The following is a 17,411-nucleotide window of genomic DNA, read 5'->3' as shown; positions in this document are numbered from 1 at the left end:
AGTGAATTTTGAAAAAAAAATGAAAGACACAATATTTTTACAAAATAATGTCAATAAAAATGATACTGACATATATTAGTATTGCATCAATGTATATCATTTTAATAAATGCTGAAATTGTGTAAAATTAATTCTCTATACACGATATAAAAATTGACATTTTATAATAAAACCATATACACATAGTAATTGCAGGTAAGAGTTATCGTTCTTGAAAAACTTCACTGTAGTGAAATAGGTAGCCGGTTTCCTGAAGTACAGAAAAATGGACACATGTGACTCATTGATTAAAAAAACCTGAATCAATGACTGGATTGCTTTTAAATACTTTAATATTGAGAGAACACACTGTTCTGTCAATAATAAACATACAATATTCATCAATTTAATGTTAAACATTAGAATTTGCGGAAATTGTGATGCTGTCTCCCTACATTGGATATTCAACTAGGGATGTACTTCCTGTTTCCGTCCAATGACCTTAAGTCTAGATATCGGGTGTTGACATATCACGTCACGCACGTGTACTATTGTTTACCCGGTGTTACTATAATTTACACTACGGTAATGGAATGCCCGATACGCACTACGGAAATGACGACACGAAAATACGACAAGAAAAACAAGTGTATTACGAAGGGTAGAAACTCCCTAACAAGCAATAATTTATCGAGGCTTTTCAGTGTAAATATATAGTGACATTATATTGAGGTTTCACTGTCAATGTACATGCATGTATGTATTAACAAGCAATAATTTATCGAGGCTTTTCTGTGTAAATATATAGTGACATTATATCGAGGTTTCACTGTCAATGTACATGCATGTATGTATTAACAAGCAATAATTTATCGAGGCTTTTCTGTGTAAATATATAGTGACATTATATCGAGGTTTCACTGTCAATGTACATGCATGTATGTATTAACAAGCAATAATTTATCGAGGCTTTTCTGTGTAAATATATAGTGACATTATATCGAGGTTTCACTGTCAATGTACATGCATGTATGTATTAACAAGCAATAATTTATCGAGGCTTTTCTGTGTAAATATATAGTGACATTATATCGAGGTTTCACTGTCAATGTACATGCATGTATGTATTAACAAGCAATAATTTATCGAGGCTTTTCTGTGTAAATATATAGTGACATTATATCGAGGTTTCACTGTCAATGTACATGCATGTATGTATTAACAAGCAATAATTTATCGAGGCTTTTCTGTGTAAATATATAGTGACATTATATCGAGGTTTCACTGTCAATGTACATGCATGTATGTATTAACAAGCAATAATTTATCGAGGCTTTTCTGTGTAAATATATAGTGACATTATATCGAGGTTTCACTGTCAATGTACATGCATGTATGTATTAACAAGCAATAATTTATCGAGGCTTTTCTGTGTAAATATATAGTGACATTATATCGAGGTTTCACTGTCAATGTACATGCATGTATGTATTAACAAGCAATAATTTATCGAGGCTTTTCTGTGTAAATATATAGTGACATTATATCGAGGTTTCACTGTCAATGTACATGCATGTATGTATTAACAAGCAATAATTTATCGAGGCTTTTCTGTGTAAATATATAGTGACATTATATCGAGGTTTCACTGTCAATGTACATGCATGTATGTATTAACAAGCAATAATTTATCGAGGCTTTTCTGTGTAAATATATAGTGACATTATATCGAGGTTTCACTGTCAATGTACATGCATGTATGTATTAACAAGCAATAATTTATCGAGGCTTTTCTGTGTAAATATATAGTGACATTATATCGAGGTTTCACTGTCAATGTACATGCATGTATGTATTAACAAGCAATAATTTATCGAGGCTTTTCTGTGTAAATATATAGTGACATTATATCGAGGTTTCACTGTCAATGTACATGCATGTATGTATTAACAAGCAATAATTTATCGAGGCTTTTCTGTGTAAATATATAGTGACATTATATCGAGGTTTCACTGTCAATGTACATGCATGTATGTATTAACAAGCAATAATTTATCGAGGCTTTTCTGTGTAAATATATAGTGACATTATATCGAGGTTTCACTGTCAATGTACATGCATGTATGTATTAACAAGCAATAATTTATCGAGGCTTTTCTGTGTAAATATATAGTGACATTATATCGAGGTTTCACTGTCAATGTACATGCATGTATGTATTAACAAGCAATAATTTATCGAGGCTTTTCTGTGTAAATATATAGTGACATTATATCGAGGTTTCACTGTCAATGTACATGCATGTATGTATTAACAAGCAATAATTTATCGAGGCTTTTCTGTGTAAATATATAGTGACATTATATCGAGGTTTCACTGTCAATGTACATGCATGTATGTATTAACAAGCAATAATTTATCGAGGCTTTTCTGTGTAAATATATAGTGACATTATATCGAGGTTTCACTGTCAATGTACATGCATGTATGTATTAACAAGCAATAATTTATCGAGGCTTTTCTGTGTAAATATATAGTGACATTATATCGAGGTTTCACTGTCAATGTACATGCATGTATGTATTAACAAGCAATAATTTATCGAGGCTTTTCTGTGTAAATATATAGTGACATTATATCGAGGTTTCACTGTCAATGTACATGCATGTATGTATTAACAAGCAATAATTTATCGAGGCTTTTCTGTGTAAATATATAGTGACATTATATCGAGGTTTCACTGTCAATGTACATGCATGTATGTATTAACAAGCAATAATTTATCGAGGCTTTTCTGTGTAAATATATAGTGACATTATATCGAGGTTTCACTGTCAATGTACATGCATGTATGTATTAACAAGCAATAATTTATCGAGGCTTTTCTGTGTAAATATATAGTGACATTATATCGAGGTTTCACTGTCAATGTACATGCATGTATGTATTAACAAGCAATACTTTATCGAGGCTTTTCTGTGTAAATATATAGTGACATTATATCGAGGTTTCACTGTCAATGTACATGCATGTATGTATTAACAAGCAATAGTTTACCGAGACTTTACAGTGTAAATATCTGGTGACATTATATCGAGGTTTATTAACAAATGACATCATTTTGAGGTTTTACTGTATATAAACTCTGTATTAACAAACAAACCTTGTATCGAAGTTTTCTGTATATACATGTATATATAAACAAGGGCTTTATATCAAGGTTTTATTGTTGATATAACGAGAGACATTATACATCAATATCTTACTGTTGACACTTCTTTTCTTTTAATGTCAACTTTTCAACAATGAAAGGCGTATCATTTTGCAACACGTATACATGATTTGAAAAAGGACTGTTTTTCGTTTACCTTTTTCATATAGTCATTACATCCAGTAATACATTTAATTTTGTCAATTTAATAACCTTATTCTCAATGCTACAAGGAAACTAGCTTGATACATGTTTCTACCGCCGACAACAACGTGTCAAATAGTTCGCTGGTAAATTATAAAACATATTTAAAACATATCTGGATGATACAGATAACCTCCAATACTGGATTTGATATCACAAGACACTTGATCATTTATGAACTGAATTGCTATCTCACACTTATCATAACTGTCACTGCCAACCTGTGACTAAACCAACATCCGATAGTGTCGGCGGCATGACACGAATCATCTGTGAGTCACTGATTTACGTTCAATAATATGCATTATTTCAAATTAATTAAATTTCTCAATTTTTGTTTTAAAAACACCAACCCCACATTTCAAACCATACTTATATCACCCCGCTCCCCACCCTATCCACTGCCTTGTCGCCTGCATCCTCCGTGAAATAAATTTTCAATCCGTATTTTTAGAGATTTGCACCATGTTTTACACATGTCCAGGAAAATAATAAACAAAACATTTAAAAAATTTATACTCGCAATGTCTAAAATAAATCGGATTTATAGAAGAAGAAAAAATCGATGATCGCAGGGACCTGGATATTTGTAACAATTTAGCAGTATTTTGATATAAACTGATTTGTTCAGAGTCGTAATATCAATCGGGAATCGTAGACACTTTCCGTAAACGAGAAAATGATCGTTTACGGAAAGGGTCGACGGTTCCCGACTGGGGTAATGTTAGACGTTTTTAAACCTTACAATTTACTGATATGTTTGTACCTTAACTGATATGTTTGTGGCAATATTTGCCGTTTTATGGGTCAACTTCCGGTAAAAACAAACAAAATGGCACACACACCCCTCAATTCACCGGTAGTTTATGTAAACCATTAAAACGTCAAATATGATCCCGACACACCAATTCAGGGCTAAACATATCTTAACTGGAACAAATTTGCAGGTCCCTATGTGTATGACTAGTTAACATACATGTAAGACGCCAACATTAAACAATGCAATATACATAACGAGGTCAAGTGGCTATTGGTCCAGTTTCCGATCACGTGATGTATGGTTGACCTGTATTTAACTCATTAAGCTGTACATTTTCCCATTATGCATCATCTAGCTTTAATATCTTAAAAATCTCAGTTTCCTCTCTCGATACATACAATGTACTTTGATTTCGAAGATGCATATATATAATGTCCGTCATACGTTTAGTTTGTTGTATCACAGGCACTTGTGTTTAGCAAGTAAATCAGTAATGAAATCATGAAAAAAACTATTTACAAAAAGGACCGGTCCGGAACCTGATCGCCCCCTTATCATTAATATTGTATGGAGGTCAATCTGCTTACAGACCGGTTCTTTTATTATTATTATTATTTGTGGGTTTGATAAACCACAGGCACTTCAGTTTAGCCTTAAATAAAAACAAAATTATTTATGTAAAAAAGGGACCTGAACCTGATCCCACTATATTGTATACACACAGAGACCGAGCAGGTTTTTTTTATCTGGGTTTTGTTGACGTATGGCTAAACTCAAGTACGTGCTTGTGGATGTATATATCATGCAAACTGACACAGACAAACAATTGAAAACTCGAGTAGGGATAAAACATCGCCCAAGGGTTTAAGACAAACAGGGTGCTTTCTGAAGAAGCTGTTTTAAATAGATTGATGTATCAAGTAGACAAAGGATGAATGTTACATCTAAAGATAAAATATTAGTCATTTTAACATGATTTGCTTGGTCTATTTATATTCGCTTTCTGATATTAAGAATGTTCTTTCCTGGAAAAACAATATCGAACCACAATTGCACCTGTATACCGCACATGTACAGTATCTACACACGTACATACTGTACGTGCATTGCGGAAGCAAAAGGTGGATACAAAGTGTGAAGTGTGGGGGGCACCTCTGATAGTTCATCTGTCCACAGGAACTAGCCTCGGTCATCTTTACATCCATAATATAATAAAGGTTGCAAGTTCCGTCCCCCTAGTAAAATAACCTCGTTTCAGAAAACATGCGAATTTGTCATACACGTTCATAGCATCACCGGGAGCAGTCTAATTCGACAGGAAAATATTTTTTTCTGTAATTTGCTGTATGATTTACAATATATCATACAGTATAATTATCAGAAGACTTTGTTAAACATCGGAAAACCGTCGCAGACGCGCTTCTGGCGTGATATCATAAACGGTTTGGACAAAATCGCATGTTTTCTTGAACGGGGTCACCTTACTAGGGGGAGGGAGTTAGCAACTTTGGTTACATTATAGGTGTATTTGACAGACGAGGCTAGCACCTGTACTCTGACCCTGCCTCGGGTGTAACGCGAGTACTTCTCACCCTTACATGATTTCTTACCTGGATGAGAAATTGTGTTAAGAATAAATACACCGAAGTTGAGCTGTTGGTCAATTGGTCTGCTGACCACCGGATATCCATGCTCTGCAGGATGTTTTGTCAGGGTAAGAAGTCCTGTAGAGATGAGGAACCATGTTGCGAACTAGTCTGAGTTTCCTCTGGGCCTGACACCAGACTTTTAGACATTTTGACAGACAGATGTCTGGTGTGAAAAGTCTGGTGTCAGGGCCAGGGGAAACTCGGGCTAGTTGCGAACGTAGTAATTTTAGTATGAATTTTTATGTAGGTAAAACATCTTGTCTAGTGAGAAATCGAGGTATAATACCAGTGTTCTGTATTGTAAAACATATGTATAAAGTTCTTGTACTGGAAATCAACTATACGAAACTTTAAGTAAGTCATATATAATAGATGCCATCATCGTGCCCCCTTACCTGTAGTGACTGTGTCTTCAAAGTAATGCTAGCAATAATGCGTCTCTAGTTCCTTCTGCCCATTGACAAGCTTAATATAAAAGTCCCTCGTGTTAAAACCAACCTTCCTTCTTCACTCGTGAATTATATTGTTATAAAACAACCATGACCTAGTTATATGTTTAAATATAATTCCATTGACTGTTTCACTTCCTTTTATAAACTGACGCTACGTATACTACACCAATACCTTGCCGAGAGTGCCTTCCCGATACACGTACCCGGATGTTCAAAAGTATTGTCAGTTTGAAATTAACATTTAAACTTGAATTAAAGTTAATCTATAATACTTATGGTGACTTAAATTTACAATGTGCTGCTCAGTCCTATTTGTTTTTTTCTTTATCAAGCGTATTATCCAGCACATAAAAGCATTGTAAATTATCATCGAGAATAAATAAAATATCTAATGGAATACATGGTTTCTTTAAACTGATATAACATGTAATATTAAGGTATCTATATATAGCACAAAATATCATTCGCCCACGCCTACAAAGATACAAAACGAACATGTTCCCTTTAGTTCCCTAATATCACTGACCTAAACGGGTCAACCGTGACTGATGGGAATGTGCGGGAGTTATTTCCCTTACACTGTAATATAATATGTCGAAAATAACTATCATTTGATACAATTGATATGTGATTATCTCCCTTTACTTGTGATAAAACGTGTTATTGTTACTTTACATAAATGTTTATTGAAATAATACGTTTTAGCTCTCAAGAGCTAATGTGCTTTGTTTACATGTTGCGACTTTAAATAAAGTATTTTGTATCTTGTACAATGTTGTGCCGAAAAATGAAAATGAAAATGGAACTACATTTTATTTGCTTTGTTATGCTATTGTTAGAACCTAGGCCTCAAACGTAATTAGGTTCACATTTTCTCGTGAAACACACTGTTCTCTCTACTGCATTGCCCAATGTGTAAATGAAGAAAACTAGCTGTATACTAGCAACGATATATTAGAAACATTCCTTAAATATTATTCTGCATAACTGTTGCTCCCCCATGTTAACAAAATCTTATTTTATAATTCACCCTGGACATGGTGTGGTACCGTTTTAGCTAGTTATACTTGAATCGATAGGGCTGCCAGCTAAAAATAAATTATCAATTAAAAAAGAAGATTTCTGGCTTGGAGCCGACTTATTTTTGAAACTAAAACTGAATAATATTTAAATATTATGATTTAAGTATAGCAAATATTATGTGCAACTGAACATTATTCGTTTTTTGTAATTTTCCTTTTTTTCCCTCAAGTTTATAACAATGCTAATATATCAAATTTCATAAATATCATTACTCTCACACATAACGATTCATTCATTATACATTCAATAATAATAAACTGCAGAATATGGCTAGGTATCTCTTTATTCTCCAATGACCCTTGTAGTCAACCGCGCGAAATATGATTTATTTCAAGGTATGATTTCTAAGTAATTATGTTTATGTCAAATTAAACTACAGCTAAATTATGTCCGTTATAAGTAAGCATTGTTTAGAAGGGACAGAAAAGAGATTAGATCAGGTTCTAGAGGTATAGAAGGGAAAGTAAGACTAAAGAGAGAGAGAGAAGACATAATCAGCGTATGTGCATGTATTTTTGTTGGAATATATTACGAAGAATGAGTAAACAGTACTATTTTCAAATATTTTTGAACCCAAAACTTCTAAATAATTTGTATATCGATGCCAACATGGAAATTTAATCAATTGCACTCTCTTGTCTTCTTTGAGACATGAAACTCTGTGGAACCTTTGACTACGCCCATGGGCTGTTCATGATTGAGGTAATCAAAGGAAGCAGAGCTTTAAGACTTTGCTCCAGGACTCGCACAGTTAAATCTTTAACCATATGTTATTACTAAGCTTTTGAGCTAATAGCTGTACTATTAGAAGGTCAACACTAGTGACCCTGTCTTGATGCATAGATACAAACTTTACAAAGGCTTCAAAGGTGGGGCTTTTTTGGCACATGCTTCAGCCAAATCGGTTCAGCGGAACGGGAACACCCCCTGCCTTTTGACCCCTATATGAATCCGACATCTCATATTAAAATCTACTAAAACTATACATTTTTCCAAAGTTTAGTATCTGTAGATTTCATTCAGTGAAAAATATAACAACAATTACCCGTTTAAATTACTAAGAGGCACTAAACTTAACGCAAAAAAATGTAGGGGTGGATTACAATCGTATGAACCATTGCTGATTGGCTGGTTTAGTTTTATGAGTCCTTAGGAAGCGGATCAAGCTCACAAGATTCCGAACGAGAGTTGTGATGAATGCGCAACTCGTCAGAAGTAATTTGTGCGAGGGTTGTCACAGCTGGTTCATGATCGAATTGATTGTCAGCTGTCGATCATGACGGAGATATAATTGTCAGTTGTAGAATTCAACCTCACCAATGTTTAGTGTGATTGTGATGTGTACTTATCGCTAAGTTGTGTTTTTCAGATGTACAGCTTGATAGAGTGATGTCACCTATCTTACATACACCGTTTTGATCAGTCTTAAAGCTGTTTAGGGTTTGTGCCATATTCAGTGATGTGTTTTTTTTATAAACGATAAACCTTTTTGGAAATAAAAAAAAAAGAGAAGGGAACAAACTGACTGTCATTGTTTATGAACATTTGATATCGGATGGTTAATTGAGTCCTTGGCCATTGGACCGTGAAGGTTTTACTGCTTTTACAGAAATCGCCTTTGTCCGGAGAGATGCATATTTCTCAAATGGAGCTTTGGTACACGATATAAAGGTCACAACAAGACCACAACTCCACCTTCAATAGAATTATGGGCTGAAGAAGATTGTGTGTCTTTGATGGCATTCGCTTATCAAGAGAGTTCCGTTTTAATTTTGTGGCTTATCTTTCTGTCAATCAGGAACTTTATTTGTTATGAATGTTATCGATCTAGATTTGTTTCCTATCGTTTTTTCAATCTGGCTAATTTTCTGTGAAGGATTCTATCGATCTAGAGTGAATTGTTTCTCTAAAGAAACTATAGATAGCTGTCAAATAGGACTGCTTCTCCTTAACATTAACCTAGGCTATTGCTATTTTAGGCCTATAGTCAATCAAAAATGTTCCCTTTTAAGGTCGATATCAATGCTGAATTGTCTCTATAAAAACTGGTTGTTAATCCAGTCTGTTCCCTTTTATGGTAAAGTCGGCATCAGTTCCTCGCTATCACAAGGAGACAAACACAAGCATATCGCAGCCTCCCAAAACACACACGCATACACTGCACGCATGTACCTTGCACACAGGGGGAGGCCGTCCTTAAATGGCCATAGCTGTTGATAGGACGTTAAACAATACCTAACCAAACCAAACTAAGCCAAACTTTTAAGGTTTGTTGTATATATATATATATGTTATGTAGAAGACAGGTATTTATTGTTTGTATCAGAAAGATTGTTGGTTTACCAGGGACCGCACTTGATTGACAGAAACCTTAATAGGACATACAATTGATTGACAGGGAACTCTATAGTGTGTGAATGTTATACATAGTCAACTTTATATAATATACATTAAGTGTCTAGTGGTAAAGTGGTAAAGCGACTTCAACATTGATCGAATTCATTTTTAAGACAAAAGGGACGAAATTTACCCGGGTAATAATTTTGCAGTTCCCAGCAAAGGTTTCCGTAAACAGTTTCCGTTATAACACTTCCTGTATACCCTTATTAAGGTTTCTGTTAATCAATTAGTTCCATAATTTCTTTCAATCAATAGTTTCCGCTATTAGGTTTCAACCAATTACTGACCTAGCTGATGCCGTTGCTGTTTAAACATGCCGTCGGTTCACGGCGATATAATTAACGCCGTTGGAAGTTTTGCAGCGCCATCGTTACAGCGTAGAAAATTGTGTTGACGGGTGATCCTTCGTTAGCCCGAGGTGAAAGACCATACATTTCAGCTCATATCCTTGTGGGGCTATCATTAACTTGCCCATTTGCGAACAATTTCTCCAAAACATTCAAGCTGTCGGCCATTAAAGCTTGTTTGATATCGTAAATCGTGTTATACAAAGCGTCCATATCATGGTAATCAAATACGTGAGCCTCGTTTGAAGACGATTCCAAAGGCAATGACAAAAAAAGAACTGAAGAATATGAAATGTGAAAACGGGGTATTGACAGTATTTTCTCCGCAGATATTATAACGTTAAGGATCCATGTCCCAATGCAGAAAAAAATATAGAGAATTCCACTGTATCTTTTTCGTTCCACAAACTCCCCTTAATATTGTTAACTCCCCTTAATATTGTTTTATGTTCTTATATACCGCGTTATCACAACCTAGTTCGTAGGTCGTCTCAAAGCGGTTCACAAATGATTATCCGTGGTTATAGGGCCTTTGCAACCAGCCAATACCTTTCTCAACTCCCTGGGGAGCATACAGCTGGAGTTGCCATTTCGGCGCTAACAGCTAGCATTTAACAATTCTAGCACTGCCCAACCACGTACTCACTTACAGCTGAGTAGACTGGAACAAGCGGAGTAAAGTATCTTGCTCAAAGATCCAACACAGTGCCGTGACTCGAACCTGAAACCCTTCGGTCACGAGCCCGGCGTCCTACCACTAGACCACCGTGCCTCATGCACGTCAATCAATTAATGTAGCTCGGCAAAGAACGACTTAATCAGGAAGTTTGTTTAAAGCATCATTGTATCGATTGGGGTCCAGGGTTCCATTCCTGATCCAGTCCCGTTGTCTTTTTACATTCAGAAAACTGATTGTTTTATTTGTCTTATTGTTTCTTCGTAAAAAGTCCCGCAGTGTTTGGGTTTATTTATTTTTAGAAACGAGTTGTCAAGCTACAGCAATATTGGGAATATTGCAATGTATATTTAAATATGTTGCCAATGCTACAGGGTTCCTTTTCTGGTGTTAATGATCATTTGTAACAATATCTGAGATCGACACGAAAACCCCCCAGAGAAAACAATGATAATACCACGCGATCAAAACTCAGAGACACTACACATCGAAGGGCGATAATTGCTTTCGGTGTTGAACAGCTACCAAACAACAGATAAATGTGTTGAACATTTACATAACATGTTGAACAAATACAAAACAACAGAGAACTGTGTTGAACATTTACCTAACATGTTGAACAAATACCAAACAACAGATAAATGTGTTGAACATTTACATAACATGTTGAACAAATACCTAACAACAGATAACTGTCTTGAACATTTACATAACATGTTGAACAAATACCAAACAACAGAAAACTGCGTTGAACATTTACCTAACATGTTGAACAAATACCAAACAACAGATAAATATGTTGAACATTTACATAACATGTTGAACAAATACCAAAAAACAGAAAACTGCGTTGAACATTTACCTAACATGTTAAACAAATACCAAACAACAGATAACTGTGTTGAACCCTTACATAACATGCTGATGAACAAATACCAAACAACAGAAAACTGCGTTGAACATTTACCTAACATGTTGAACAAATACCAAACAACAGATATCTTCAATAAGATTCATCAGCTTGGAAATATGTGATATTATGCTGAAAAATTATACAGAACATATATTGTATTTCAATTCGGCAATCAGCACAAAATACGTTTCTTTCCTTTATTATCTGCGTTTTTCTGTGGTTAAATCACTTACTTAAGATAGTAGTTGTTATTCCCTGACTAACGTTCGACATTGAGGATAATGACAGCAACTAGTCAACCCGTTGTCAGTATTATGTGACCGGGCGGAATGCTGCGCTGGGTGCCTTTCGGCATGGTATTTCAGTAAGGTAGCACTCTAAAGCCTGCATCAGATCCGTGCTATGCCAAGGAGGCAATACACCAACATACCTTGCCACGGCAAACATAACACGCATGCGCGCATACACAACACACATGGAGGCACGACCTTAAACGAAATAAGCTGTTTATAGGACTTAAACCCTTTACAACCAACCAATTTACAAACATTATATCAGTATCATTTTGTTTGGTTTGGTTTGTTTGTGTTTTACGTCCTATTAACATCTATGGTCATTTAAGGACGTGCCATGTTTTGGTTGTGGAGGAAAGCCGGATTTCCCGGAGAAAAACCACCGACCTACGGCCAGTACCTGGCGACTGCCCCACATAGGCATCGAACCCGCGACCCAGTGGTGGAGGGCTAGTGGTAGCAGAATGTCAGACGCCTTAACCACTCGACTTGGTCACCGCGGCTCCTGTCAGTATCAAAGGCGAGATGTGTTAATATAAAATCAATAAACAATGAATATCTAAGCCATAGTAGCAAATCAACAAATCATTATATGATATCTGTCACCGAGGCAACAGTGTTTATTTGATCGAGAAAAAAAACACATTTAAATACTTTGACAGGGCCGAGTACATTTTTGTTGGCATTTTTAAACATGCTTGTTTTTTTATGAATATCTAAACCATAATAGCAAATTAACAAATCATTTCAAATGATATCTGTCACCGAGGCAACAGTGTTTATTTGATCGAAAAAAGAACACATATAAATACTTTTACAGGGCCGAGTTCATTTTTGTCGGCATTTTTAAACATGCTTGGTTTTTTTATGAATATCTAAACCATAATAGCAAATCAACAAATCATTTCAAATGATATCTGTCACCGAGGCAACATTGTTAATTTGGTCGAAAACACATTTAGATACTTTGACAGGGCCGAGTATCCTCTATGTATATAGACCCGCATGGGGAGAAGCGTATTTGCCACTGTCGGAAACAAATGGGTATCGCTTAATTAATACATTACATAACAACGGCTATGCAAAATGCATATAATGTACTATTACAAAATGTTGAACTAAATACACTCCTAAGAATTACACTGAGAAACACTGAAAGTTTGACAAAAAGTTCACTTATTATTGATCTAAAATATAAAGCTTAGTTTGAAACTAAAAGTCATTGCTAGAATTGACTTAAACTAAACTATTGTGTATTGAACTGAATACACTATTGGAAATTTTACTAAAACTTAACTTTTTTTTGTAAATAATAATGCTAATTATTAAGCTAAACTTCACTCGACTATTTGACAAAAATACAACCTTAACTATGAATCTAACAACACTGCTAAGTATTGAACTTAAAATTCATTGCTAGGGAATGAACTAAATTACACTGCTATGTATTGAACTCAAATGTAACAACTGTGTATTGAATTAAAAGACACCTTTAAATTTGAACTGAAATACAATACTATGAAATTAAAATAAACTCTTAGGTATTGAACTAAAATACACTGTTAAATAGATCTTAATCACAAATATAAGTATGAATTTAAAAACACTGCTAAGTTTATTAACTTAAAATTCACTACAAGAATTGAAATTAAAATTCATTGCTAATGATTGAAATTAAAACTCACTGCTAATTATTTAAATTAGACTTCACTGCAAAGGAATGGATCTTAACACACTGCTAAGTATTTAACTTAAAATTAACTGATAAGGGATGAACTAAAATACACTGTTAGGCACTTAATCACAGTACTAAGTATGAAGCTAAATTAAAATGATAAGTATTGCACTAAGATACACGGTTAAATATAACTTAATCACAAGTCTAGGTATGAATTAAAATCACTCCTGAGTATTGAACTCAAAATTCACTGCTAAAGATTGAAATTAAACTAATCTGCAAAGGATTGAAATTAACTACCCTGGAAAGGATTGAAATTAAACTACCCTGCAAAGGATTGAAATTAAACTACCCTGCAAAGGATTGAAATTAACTACCCTGGAAAGGATTGAAATTAAACTGCCCTGCAAAGGATTGAAATTAACTACCCTGGAAAGGATTCAAATTAAACTACCCTGCAAAGGATTGAAACTAACTACCCTGCAAAGGATTGAAATTAAACTACACTGCGAAGGATTGAAATTAACTTCCCTGCAAAGGATTGAAATTAAACTACCATGCAAAGGATTGAAATTAAACTACCCTGCAAAGGATTGAAATTAACTTCCCTGCAAAGGATTGAAATTAAACTACCATGCAAAGGATTGAAATTAAACTACCCTGCAAAGGATTGAAATTAAACTACCCTGCAAAGGATTGAAATTAACTACCCTGCAAAGGATTGAAATTAAACTACCCTGCAAAGGATCGAAATTAACTACGCTGGAAAGGATTGAAATTAAACTACCCTGCAAAGGATTGAAATTAAACTTCACTGCTGAGGAATGAACTAAAATACACTGCTATGCTTTGAACTGAAATTGAACTGAGATACAATTCTAAGCATGAAACTAAAATAAAATGCTAAATATGAAACTAGAATAAACTAGAATAAAGGTATTTAACTAGAATATATTGTTTAACATTGAAATTACAATACATTATTAAGTAAAGCTGTATTAATCACTTATGAAGACAGTCAATTTTTCCGAGGTATAATGTATTGAGTCCAACAGGCAATACCGTCACCAACATGTGGGGTATTTTAACTGAATTAAGTTGTGATTTAATTTGTGATTGCAATGTTTCAACAGGACCAAATGTTAATGATATAAGAATCCCATAAATCCTTTCCAATGTTTTGGAAACCATTTCTATATGATGTGAGAATCCGGTTCATCGGCGTGTTTAGCCAGTCGATACCTTAATTCAATTTCCTGGACGTCAACTCGAGAATAAACTAAATGACACGACAAAAAAATCGATTTTAATCTCCAAAAAATGTGTTATAAAAGATGCGGGAAACACACCATCTAGTAATGAAGTTGTCACAAACTTTCAAAATATCAACAAGCGAGAGAAACGGCACTACAATCGGATTACATATCAATGCTTATGAATTTGTTCGCAACACTGGTGTCGCTAAGCAACCAATCATACATGCTTTTATACGTGTAATCCATTTTCTGGTGATAAGTAGAACGCCAGTACTTCTGGTACGAAATATAACCACATGCGGTGATATTCAAAACACTTTCGGTGAAAATTAGTACACTTCCGGTGAAAATCAGTACACTTCCGGTGGTATCGGTGGCAGTGGCAATAATGAAAAATGCTCATAAAAATAACGAAAACGGCTCACAAGTTTTAAAAAGCTTAATACGTAGATTTTCGTCACGATTGTTTTTAATTTGGCAAGTAAATCAATATATGTCAACACAACATCATGCAATATTAATCTGAAACAGATAAGCATTCCATTTTTACGATGATTTATCTTTCTTTTTTCTTCATTTGTCGATTGTACCCTTTCTTTTTTTCTTTCATTCGTGTCACAGACATGTCGTACAAATGAAGTTATCGTCATGAAGTTCAAAATTCTTTCACATGTTTCACAAAAATCACAGATATCTGCGTGTTCGCGGTCGATGACGATACTATCCGATGTTATTGTAGGTTCCCGCATGTTTTTCCTCGGTCACGGTCCTTTGAGCGGACACGGACATTACCGAGTTGCCATCGTTACAGCGGAGATTGAATGTCTGTACGTCCTCATGCGTAAACTCATTTCTGATTGATGCATTCCTATCGGTTAACAACGAACATTTCCTCATTGAATCCGTTATCAACTCGGTACCAAGTGACGATTTTCTTTCACCAGACATGGTACACATCATACTTAGCAGTGTTCTACGGAATTCACGGTTCATTGAACAATACAGAATGAAGTTTACTCCATTGTTGACTAACGCCAAAATATCCATGACGTCACCCAGGGGGATATACACATCCTCAAAAAATCCCGCGCGTATGAGGCTGAGGACAATGAGAATGCCCTGAGGCAGTTCCGTAAGTAAGAACAGCACTAGAACCACCAAAAGCATCACTGTTGTACGTGCCGTGTGCAAAGGACGCTGAATTATTACGCCAAGTTTTGACAATCTTCGGCGTTTTATTCTCACTTGCATGTCAAGCGTTCGCAAGAGTAAGGCACCATATACAAGCATGAGAAAGCAAGGTATGAATTTGGCAACCACGCTGTATAACGAAAGGTTCAAGAATACAACTGGTTTCACTTTTGATGTTCCTAGCTTGAAATCTTCCAAAACATACATCGACGAATTTTCCCGAAGCAATTCTAGGTTTGTTGACATATAGTTTGGAATCAACAACAAAACCGAACCCGTGATAATTCCAAATATTACAATCCGGGACTTAATCAAACGCCTCATTCTAGCGAAATTCCCTGTTTCTGGTGATTGAATATGGTGGTATCTAAATATGGCCAGGGAAACCCCTAACCAGATTGAGATCGTATGCGACGTGGCTGAGAAATTCACGTGAAATAAAAGATACGTCATCCAGGCAATACTATTTTTATCCGGAGAGATTGCGTTTGACGGGTAGTCACAGTAGAAATGGATAGCAAATGGAACATAGGATGCCATGGTTAGCAAGTCCGATACCGCCATCCAAGTCAAAACGAGGTTGATTGGAGTCTGCATGTGCTTCCGGGTCAAAACTGTGATGTTGATGAAATTTGTTGGGATTCCGAAGAAACAGACGATCAAACTTAGGTAGCCATGTATACCTCCGTACCAGGTACTAAATTGTTCCAAAGTAATTTTCGGACGAAATCCAGAAGAGTCTGTTTCATTTTTTAACAAAACGGTAACGTTAAACATTTCCGCCATTTTGTAAAACGTTTGTCACACGAAACGAACACACCTCAGTTCCTCGAGACCTTTAAGGCTGTACTGTGTTCTGAGCAATCTTTGAGCAGTCTGTACGTATATGGTTAAACTAATAACGTCCCTTGGGAAGAGCTCTCCACCAAAACAGGTTTCAACAAACGACAAATAATCGCGCTTCAGGTAAGTTATATCATCATTAACGAACCCCCGTAAATATCCTTAAATTCCGGAGAGGGAAAAAAGTCAAATGTCGCCGAGTAGGTGTTCCGGGTAAGGTCGCTTTGCCATCACAAATTAATCTTAAGAGTAGTTAATGGATTCAACTACTGTTCGTTTACTGTGTCCTATCTGTACCTATATATTTGCAAAGACTGATTGATCTGCTCTAAATTCCAAAGATGAAATGTCAAGCGAATTATCCGCTGTTTGACACTTGCTGTGTTAAAGCTTTGTTTCTGCTGTCTCCCTTAAAGTAATCGATTCCAGTAACTCTCTGATACAAGCGGCTTGCTCTGAGCTATACTACGGTCTAG

General features: G+C 35.3%; 1 protein-coding gene across 1 annotated transcript in view; it reads right to left on the bottom strand.

Annotated features, from left to right (window-relative positions):
• LOC110448254 overlaps window positions 1–6,395 on the bottom strand; it is a 32,286-nt gene extending 25,891 nt beyond the window's left edge. The window contains exon 1 of the mRNA XM_021494419.1: window positions 6,199–6,395. The gene's annotated coding sequence lies outside the window, so the exon portion shown is untranslated. The remainder of the gene's footprint in view (window positions 1–6,198) is intronic.
• Between the last annotated feature and the right edge of the window lie 11,016 nt (window positions 6,396–17,411).

The sequence above is a fragment of the Mizuhopecten yessoensis genome, unplaced genomic scaffold, assembly GCF_002113885.1.
Source record: "Mizuhopecten yessoensis strain PY_sf001 unplaced genomic scaffold, ASM211388v2 scaffold3961, whole genome shotgun sequence".
Taxonomy (NCBI): Eukaryota; Metazoa; Mollusca; class Bivalvia; order Pectinida; family Pectinidae; genus Mizuhopecten; species Mizuhopecten yessoensis.
Note: the sequence above shows the minus strand (reverse complement) of the source record. Positions and strands in the feature narration are given on the sequence as shown.